The following is a 9,736-nucleotide window of genomic DNA, read 5'->3' as shown; positions in this document are numbered from 1 at the left end:
TAATAAAGCAAACAATAAAAATGAAACTATTCGTGCTTTTCATCTAATATGTAACTTAATAGATGGTCTTAGGCACTTTTTGCACATATATTCTTTAAATTGTATATCAAATTAGAAGGAATAAATTAAATGTAAAAGCCAATTCAATAGAGAGATCTATCACACACAGTGATCAATAGTTTAAAAACAAAAGCCTTGTAATGTATCTGCCATATACTGTAATCATAGAAATATGTGCTTATCTAAGAATATTTCGATAACATACTTACCCATATTTGAATTTTAAGAGTAGTGTGATCTTTTTGCCACTCAATTATTCAACTACATAAAAAATGATAATCATAATAGCAAAACTGGTCACTGTATTAAAATCCTATTTTCAACTTCAAACCACCTTGCATCCCTAGTCCATCTCTCATTTCTGACCAATTTTTTCAGCATAGTCCAATTCAAAATATTTTTCTTCTTCTATTCTTTTTATTTTATAAGAACTCCGATTTTCACTACAATCCAATTAAACTATAATTAACTTAGAGATCATACGTTGACTACAAAATTGGTTCTGTAAATACGAAATTTGTATTTAAAGCAATGCAAAAAACAATTCAAGTCAAATGAAACAGTCAAGACTAACACAGTAAGAGTCCAGAGCTTTTAAAGATGCAATTTAAAAGCTATAAATACAATACCTGATAATAATAAGGAGGTTAAAGCATGAAGCTGGTGGTTTATAATCTATACAAAATTATAATAAACCAAGTGGGTCTTGGCAAATCTCTCACATATTAGAATAACTTACCTTAGATCTTTAGAACTTAAGCATTACACAATACATTACACAAACATACACACACACACACATATATATATATAAACAGTAAAGGGATTCATACTTTGATCTCAATCAATTATTATTTAATATTGCATCAATTCGAGGGGATCCTAAAGTAGGAAGCAATTTGACACCCATTGATTTTAAAACTCCAAAAGTTGTTTAGGTAGCTTCCCCAGTGAATTAGGCTGCAATGAACTGCACAAACAGGCCTTGATACCAATTGTGCTTTCAGTGTTAGATACTCATGTCTTTTTGAGAAATTACACTGCCTCTTTTAGGTTTTTAACTTTGATCTAAATCTTTTTTTTTTAATCTTTTTTTATAAATAATTACGATAGGTTTTTTTAATTTAAAATTATGACATTAGTTTCATGATTATAACCCTTATCATCAGGCCAAGATATCAATTAATTTTTTGTATAGGCAGGATTTGAATTCAAGTTCCTTATCTAAGGACTAAAAAATTATGAGTTGAATTAATGGGAGCCCACAACTTTGATCTAAAAGTTATTTCAGAACAACAAAAACTAAAAGACAGAAGAAAAACAGAAGCTTTCTTCTCCATTTTCTGACAGAATTAGACCCATGTAAACGTTCCTTTGCCTTCTTTAGCTTGGAACAGTTTGGTAATCTACCATTAAGGCTAGGGAGCTTACAATTTAGAGACATCCTAACCAAAACCCACCTTTGTATCTTCACAAAGAGGCTTGAAAGCTTGAGAAAATCCCCAGCTCTAGCAGCCTCAACACCTAAATTTTCTCCCTCAGTCCCTCTTCACCAGCAAAAGATAAAAAGAATAAAAATTTTCTGTTTTCAATTAAGTCTTTTTGGGCCCCATACCAGCTCCCACTCCAAAATTTTCAAATTCAACAAATAATAATAATAATTTCCAACCAAATTCAAATTTATAAAATCTACAGGGCATTCAATAATCAAATAGAAAATAACAAACTAAATTTGAGTTTCCAGCCAGTTATACAACTTCTTAATTGGATGCTTACATAATAATTCATCCTAAATACTTTGTATTTCAAAAAATTGGATGATGTCTCATATAGTTTAGATGATGGTTTTTGTCTTCAAGGATTGGGTGCATAATTACTTATAAAGAGAAATAGAAAAGAGAAATGAACTTGCCTTTAAAAGTCTTGACAGTCAAACATGTAGCTATTATGATAAAAAAAGGGCCTAGATTTTCAGTAAAGAAGCTCTCCTCAACTTGATTTGCAATTGATCCCCATTGTGTAAGCTTTATTTCATTTCCTCTGTTCAAATTTTCCAATGTTACAGTGTAAGTTCATGTAATATAAGTGCATGTATTGGCTTATCAAAAAATAAAAAGCGCATGTATTGAAAATAATTAAAAAAAAAAAAAAAAACTCTATAGTCATGACATTTATGTTTCTCATTGAGATATTTGATCCTTTGATCATTTTGATTGGGTTGACACTTTACTCCCTCTCTCATTTCTGCAAGACAAAATTGACATAATCTAATTGGTCTGGATGGTTTTACAAAAAAAAAAAAGTTATTATTACATTTACCATTTTGCCATCAATGATCTTCATATTAGGTGCAAAATTAGAACATGCCATAATCCCCACTATTGTTAATCAAGTTAACCTGGTATAAATAAGAAGATTTGAGAACCTAGGTTCTTAATGCTTATATTTTAAATATTGCGAAGCATATATGTTTGTTGTTTCGGGCTTTCCCTGTCTTCCTGGTCACTTACTTAAGATTTCATAGTAAAAAGACTTAGAACTCGGAGATTCAGCTATTATGAAATCTTAAGAACTTGGTTAATGTGCTCATGCAAGTTCTAGCTTTAAAACATTCAAGTTAAGTCTATAAAAATCAAAGTCCAGAAGATATAGCAATGCAATTTTTTATAGGTAAAGCACACATATAATCGACATGATCATTAAAACAGAGTAAAATTCAACTAACCTTCGTGACTCTTTTACAATTTTATTTGGATTGTGTGTCACAACAACATACCAATGCAATTATTAATTACTTAAAATTCAAAAAAAAAAAAATTATTTATACATGATAAGTTACAATTCAAATTGAGTTTCATGAGTTCTTTAAATGTAAACAGAACACTACAATATTTAGAAGTTAGATGTACATAGACAAATAGCTAACCCTATACTAAAAAAAATTCAGAAATTTAGTACAAATGCAAACGAATACCATACCTTTAACATTGATCGGAATGGAGGAAAAGACTGTAGAGAAAGGCAATAAAAAAGCAAGAATTAATTAGGAATATTAAATCTAAATAAAAGTGAATGGAAGAACAAAAATTAAGAATGAAACCTGCTTTAAAACAACAAACGAATGTACAAAGAATTAAATTTGTTGCTGTTTGGTATTGCTTGAAATTTGCTGTTTTAAATCTGTTGCAAGGAAGGAACAACACAAATGTACAAAGAATTATAAATTGAACAGTCGTGAATTGGTTTGGAGATAGTATTGAACAGCCGTAAAATAAAGTGATATAAAAAAGAATAGAGAGAAAAAGGGGTTAGGAATTCAAATCCCTAAATTGACCACCAAAAAAAAAAAAACCTAATTAAAGATGAAATCCTTAAATTGACAGAAAAACGTAATTAAAGACAATAGGAAAAGAGATTATTCATAGATTAATTGAGAGATACCGATAGAGAATGCTTTGATATAGACGCTGGGTTGGAGATTGAAAACGTTGGCTCGCTTTCTGTGAAATAGCTCGGATTTGCGTTTGAGAGAGTGTAGATGTTCTGCGTTTGGTGAGAAATGTCGAAAGGAGAGATGTTGGGTTTGTTTTTGTAGAAAGGAGAGGTTCTGTCATTCTGCCTTTGCACTATTGCTTTAGTGTTTTGGTTTCAGAATTATATCGGGGAAGAGTATTTGGTTTGAGAAAGGAGAATATATATATATATATTTAATAAAAATAAATAAATCAGATTTAAAAAAAAAAATACTGATGTGAAAAATTGTGAGAGTTTCAAAAGTTTCGGTTATATATATATATATAGATCAATAAGGTTTTATTGTATACATGGTTATGTGGCAGCAAAAAGAAAGCAACATGTGTCTAAAGGTCATGTGCAATGCACATATTATTAGCTAGACCCTTATATACTTGTCCATTTCTTTTAGCTACCACATAAACCTATATCCAACAATTAATAAATTCACAGGGTTGACATAAAGGCCAATAAGCCTGAAAGGTAGTATGGATGTGGTAATTGGGAAGGGGAGCCCAAAGGATTTAGCAAAAACCCATAGGAGAGAAAGAGAAAGAAAATGGGCCAAGAAAGCCCAAGAGATGGAATGGGCTAGCCCAGCAGGAATGTTGGCCAGTAAAGCCCAAAAGAAGAAAGAATGTAAGAAATGGACTGGCAGGAGCTTCAACTTGTAAGACCAAAGGTAACAATGAAGTAGAAGGATAAGTGATGTCATAGCAGGAGAAGTGCAGTTGCATGGCAGGAGCACCAACTAGCCCACGGACACAGGAAATAAGGGGACATAGGCCAAGTAGGAGGGAGAGATAGCCCGCACCCAAGCAATGCCCAGTCCAAAGAGAAGATAGAATGTATAGAATGAGAACCCAAAGGCCCATGTATCTTTCATTCTGCAAGAGTTAAACATATATCAGAATGTACAGCAGAATCAGACAAACATGGAGGCAATGACAAATGTGCGAAGGCCAGAAAAGTAATGGATTCAAACAGAAGTGGAGGTGGGCCATGAGTCAGAGGTATGAAAGGGTATGGTCTAGCGGTGGGGAGAAGAGGGGAGCCTATTTTGGGGTTCCTGCTCAAATTCTTTTGGGGAGATATGTTCTGTTGGGATGACATCTCATTCAAAAGAAGTAAACCTGAGCTGGAATCACTTGATGCATGCCATAGAGGTAGGTAAGGGAGAGGTTTAATCCTTATCCAGATGACAGTATTAAGAGAAATGAGAGACAAAACAAAAACCATTTTTGTCTGCAAATGAGGCATGGTGCAGCCTACACAGTGTAATGGTAGTGGCTGAGCAGCTGGCAGGCTAGTGGTGGTCTTAGAAGGACGCCCACAATGAGCCAAAAGCGGTTAAGGGGTAAAAATAATAAATCTTGTCATGGCAGGTAGTATAAAAGGCCATAGGTGTGAATAATGAAAAAAGGGAGGAGGGAGGCACAATGGCAAACAAAAAAGAGAGGTAGAAAGAAAGAAAAGAAAGCAAAGTAAACAAAGAAACAAAAGAAAAAGAAAAGATACAGAAATCCCAAAAGAAATGAAGAAACATAAGTGCTAGAAATAGAGGCATGTAGGCTACCCATTTCTCTCCTTCTCAATAGACCTACTCTCTAATAAGCTAAGAATTCAAGCTTAAGCCATCTAGTTCCTTAATTTTTCCAAAGTGTGTAATCTCTACAACAGGAACTCCCTTTGAGGTTACCCACATTGGAGATTGGCTCCTTTTTGGGCTTGTGTTTGCTGAAGAACTAAACCTATTTCTTTGGCAGACGAATCCTTTCTTTTTAGTTGATAAATGATTAACTTGTTATCTTACTGCTAAAATTTTTGTCGTGAACTTGTTATTTGTAATTGAATTGCTCTATTCTCTCTTGCTGTGTTATTCACGTATTATTGTTATTAGTAGAAATGTTTTAGTTATCTTGTCGTAACGTGCTTCCTATTGTAATATCTGTAATAGTTGTTCTTGCCGTGAGCATGCAGTACATTCAAGGCTCCTGCTAAGGCGTGTCTATATGGGGTTGGCCCAACTTGCGCACAAGCTGGCTTAAGGCGTGTTTCAGTTATGCCAGTCCTAACTCTCCTACCTTAGAATCATGGGTCACGGCACACCAGGAGAAATCAAGCCCAAAATACAGAAAAGGCCTACTACACACATCATTGTATTTTATATCAAATTTTTGATCAATTTATAGAATATAGAGCTAATAAAGCTAATTTTTTTAATAAAAAATCTGACATAAAATAAAATAATGTGATTTATGGGCACATTCTAGTGCCCATTAATGATAACATTTCCCTTAGGTAGTGTGATGCCATTTTGCAACCACCAATCACCTAGATCATATCTTGAGGGGGCGGAAAATTCCACACTTTTCCATCCTTAAATAGATAAAGTGTTTGTTTGGCTAACTTAATTTTAGCCAAATTATTTACTATTTAACTTATTTTTGCTACTATTTAAGGGTCACACTGTACTTTTTAGTACTATTCATGGGTTCTACTATACTATTTTAACTAACATTTACCTTTATCTACAGTGTTTTCAGTAAAAAGTATTCATTTTTAGCAAAATAAGCAAATCCCATAACAGACCCAAAAGAATAAAGTGTCGGCAACATATTAATCTTGAGGGGGCGGAAAACTTTCACCATGTTTTAAAACTTGTCAATACTTTTAAGAATTTAGGATTTGTTTGAATATCGCTTATTTTGCTGAAAACTAAAAACATTGCAGTAATATAATTTTAAAATGTGAACAATAGCCATGAGTCTCAGTTTTAAAACATTGTTGTAACTCTTCATTTGTTGGTTAAACAGTAGCGGTGAGTCCCAATTTTAAAGTGCAAAACACGTTAAACGTGCTAGGCAAACGCAGTGCTAGACAAACGCACGCTTAATGATCAAAAACGATAAAAGAGATCTAGTAGAAATCGTAGAATTAGACTTTGGCTTTGAAAAAAGGGTCCTTAACAGGATACGATGACGCTAGAGTTGCTAGACGGTCAAATCAAGATAATTCACAGCCGCCTAAACAGGGTCCTCAAATTTTTTTTTTTTTGGTTTCATCTTTCTTTCTTTTTTTGTCTTCTATGTATAGATTCGATCAGACCCGATATTTGATATACTTTTCTTAAAAATAACAAAACTTTAGAAGTGATCAGTAACTTGAAAAAGAAAAAAGAAAAATGTCTGTATTTGGTAAGCTAGAGGCTGAAGTAGAGGCTAACAGCAAGAGAATACACGAGACAGCCAAAATTTGCCCTCAATATTTTCAGAAAGTTGAGTTAAAAGAAGGTGAATGGGGGAGGAGAGGGCTCTGTCACGTGCTGGTATTTTATCATTGGTAGGATAACTAAGATTTTTATTTTGTTGTTCATCTTCGATATCGTATATCTTTGGATTCTTCAACGTTTTATATGTCAGGGCTGCATGAAAAGCTTTTACGTTGTGGAAGATACAATATACTCCTCTTCTACACATTTTTAGCTAATTATATTTTGTGAATATTGACAATTCTATATATATATATATATATATATATTAAAAGTCAAAAGACTCAAAACTCAGATAATATCTAATTAGATTGTGCCATGTGCTTTATATAATTTTTTATTTTAGTGATAAGTAAATTATTGAGTGTAAAAATTGAAGAGTCCAAATCCAATTAGTTCTAAATTAGATTTCAATTGGAATCCAATTTTGAGCCACATGTTCATTTAATTTTTGAATTTGTGTAGCTAGTGAACTATTGGTTGTAAAAAACGAAGAGTCTAAATCCAATTAAATTCTAAATTGTATGTATGTGTATATATATATATATATATATGTAAGGACGCAATTTGGCTCCCAAGTCCAAGGGATGGGGAAAAAATTGGCAAATGCCATTTTTGAGCAAAAATTGTAGCGTTTTGCCCCCTTTCCCAAACTAATTAGGGAAATGTCCTTCTTTTGTAACTAAATTTGAGATAAATCGAGTTAATTTTTTTTTCTAAAGCCCTATAGTGGTGTTTTAAGGAGTCTATAATGACGTTTTAAGGACCTATAGTGGTGTTTTATAACTCGACCTCGATGAACTTGAGTTATAGGCATTTTTTTTAAGCTATAACTCGATTTCATGGAGGTCAAGTTATAAAACGCCACTATAGGTCCTTAAAATGTCACTATAGGCTCCTTAAAAATGCCACTATAGGGCCTAACTCAATTTATCTCAAATCGAGTTTCAAAAGAGGGGCATTTCCCTAATTAGTTTGGGAAATGAGGTAAAATGCTATATAATTTGTGTGAAAAGGGCATTTGCCCTTTTTCTCCCAAGGGATGGATGGACTTAGGTTCAAAAAGTCCTATACAATGAATTTGTAGAGACTGTGTTAGAAAACTAGCCCCTAATGAGTTGAAATAACAATTAAAGTAAATCCAGATGACAAGAAGACAAAGATAAATTAGTTTTACACAAAGCAAATCGTCTTCGGCACAATCCGAGGAGATCAGTCCTAGTATATCTTTCTTTGAATTTGATTACAAGTTCAGTTCTTGTTGCTACAGTGTTTTTCTCTCAAATCTTCGATCCCCTTCCCTCAAAGTCCTCTCTCCATTTTATACTTATCTTCCCTCTCTCATCTCTACCCTCCACGTGTAGATTAGATTGCTGGTGTAAATCCTTGTCCCACCAACACCTTCTTGAAATCTTTGGGAACAGCTGTAAGGCTGAAAATTACTGTTTAGATATCATTTCCTCATTAATGCGGTTAGAGAGTTAGCTACAGAGCATTTAATGTGGTGGTAATAGCTTTCTCTTAGATTTTTCATACTTTCCCTTCATCCTATGCCTTCACAATATGTATTCTTATCAATAGAACCTCTTGGAACGTTGCCCTGGATGGCAGACCACATCTTCGGACCTCTGCTTTACTTAGCCAAGGAGGTAATCTTCCTCATACCACCTTCTTGGACCATCATGGCCAGATCCTTTCCTTTATTCATTAATGCCGACCTCCATAACAATGTTTACTCGTCCTCGGACTACTAGGCGTCCTTGACTAGGCCCTTGGCCCAATATATATTACTGAGCTTATTATCCCTACAATATAATATAATATATATATATATAGAAACTATTACATATTTTATAAATGTATAGTTTTAAAAAGGTGTAAACTAATACCATATATAATTTAAATACCTTCTAATGTATAATTTAAACGTATAATTGTAATCATTTTTAATTGTACTCGACTACCCATGCATATGCACGAGGTTACATACTAATTATTCTTAATAGAAAAAAATAATAATAATTAGAGTTCTATTGAAACAATTTATACTTATAAAAGAATCCGAATCTTCAAGATTTTTTTTCCAAATTTTATTTTTATTTTGAGTAATGCTACAGATACAAACTATTTTACAACATTTTTACAAAATGCTGTTGTGTCACTAACATCACATTTTTACTTGCAATAACTATTTGGAAAATACTAAAGCCACATCAACAATATGTAAAAATGTTATAAAATAGTTTGTGTCTGTAGCATTACTATTTATTTTTAAGTAAAAGTGCATCCAGATCTTGAAAGGATGGGTTTCACTTTTTCTTCCTCCAAAAATGTGAATTCAGATGTACAGAGAAGTGGATTTCAAAATTTTTATTTTTACTTTTATAAAAAAATTTCTTCTAAAGGAAATCTGGATGTCCATTTTTTGTATTTTTTTTTTCTATTATCCAATCTCTTTTTTCTCTCTACTAACACCACCACCATCATCATTATTATTTATTTATTAGCTTTATTAATAATAGGAATAATAATAAATATTTTTTTTAGAAAGTTTCAACCTATAACGATTGCTTCTGGTGATAGCAATTTATCATCAGACCAAGACACTAATAGATTTTTGGTGTAGGAGAGAATTGAACTCCAGATCTCTCTTATTCAATAGTCAAAGACTTTACTAATTGAGTTAATTGAAACCTACAAATAATAAACATCTTATTGTTGTTGTTATTGTTGTTATTATTATTGTGTTGTTAGTACTTAGTAGTATTATTAGTGTTAGTATTTTAGAAGCAGTTAGAACTTAGAACTATAATAATAATTAGTAATCTTATTTTTTTATTTAAGTATAATCATTATCATTATTAGTGCCACTACTACAACAATTACTCCAAA

At 32.5% G+C, this 9,736-nt stretch overlaps 1 long non-coding RNA gene across 1 annotated transcript; it reads right to left on the bottom strand.

The window, feature by feature from the left end:
- Positions 1-1,709: 1,709 nt before the first annotated feature.
- Positions 1,710-3,730, bottom strand: LOC136068779 (uncharacterized). Its single transcript, XR_010630100.1, has 4 exons — positions 3,502-3,730; positions 3,161-3,240; positions 3,040-3,069; positions 1,710-2,100 (listed from the first exon to the last, which is right to left on the bottom strand). It is a non-coding gene; the product is annotated as an uncharacterized LOC136068779 (long non-coding RNA).
- Positions 3,731-9,736: the final 6,006 nt, after the last annotated feature.

The sequence above is a fragment of the Quercus suber genome, unplaced genomic scaffold (genome assembly GCF_002906115.3).
Source record: "Quercus suber isolate HL8 unplaced genomic scaffold, Cork oak 2.0 scaffold_132, whole genome shotgun sequence".
Classification (NCBI taxonomy): Eukaryota; Viridiplantae; Streptophyta; class Magnoliopsida; order Fagales; family Fagaceae; genus Quercus; species Quercus suber.
The sequence above is the reverse complement of the archived record's forward strand: the minus strand, read 5'-3'. Positions and strand labels throughout refer to the sequence as shown.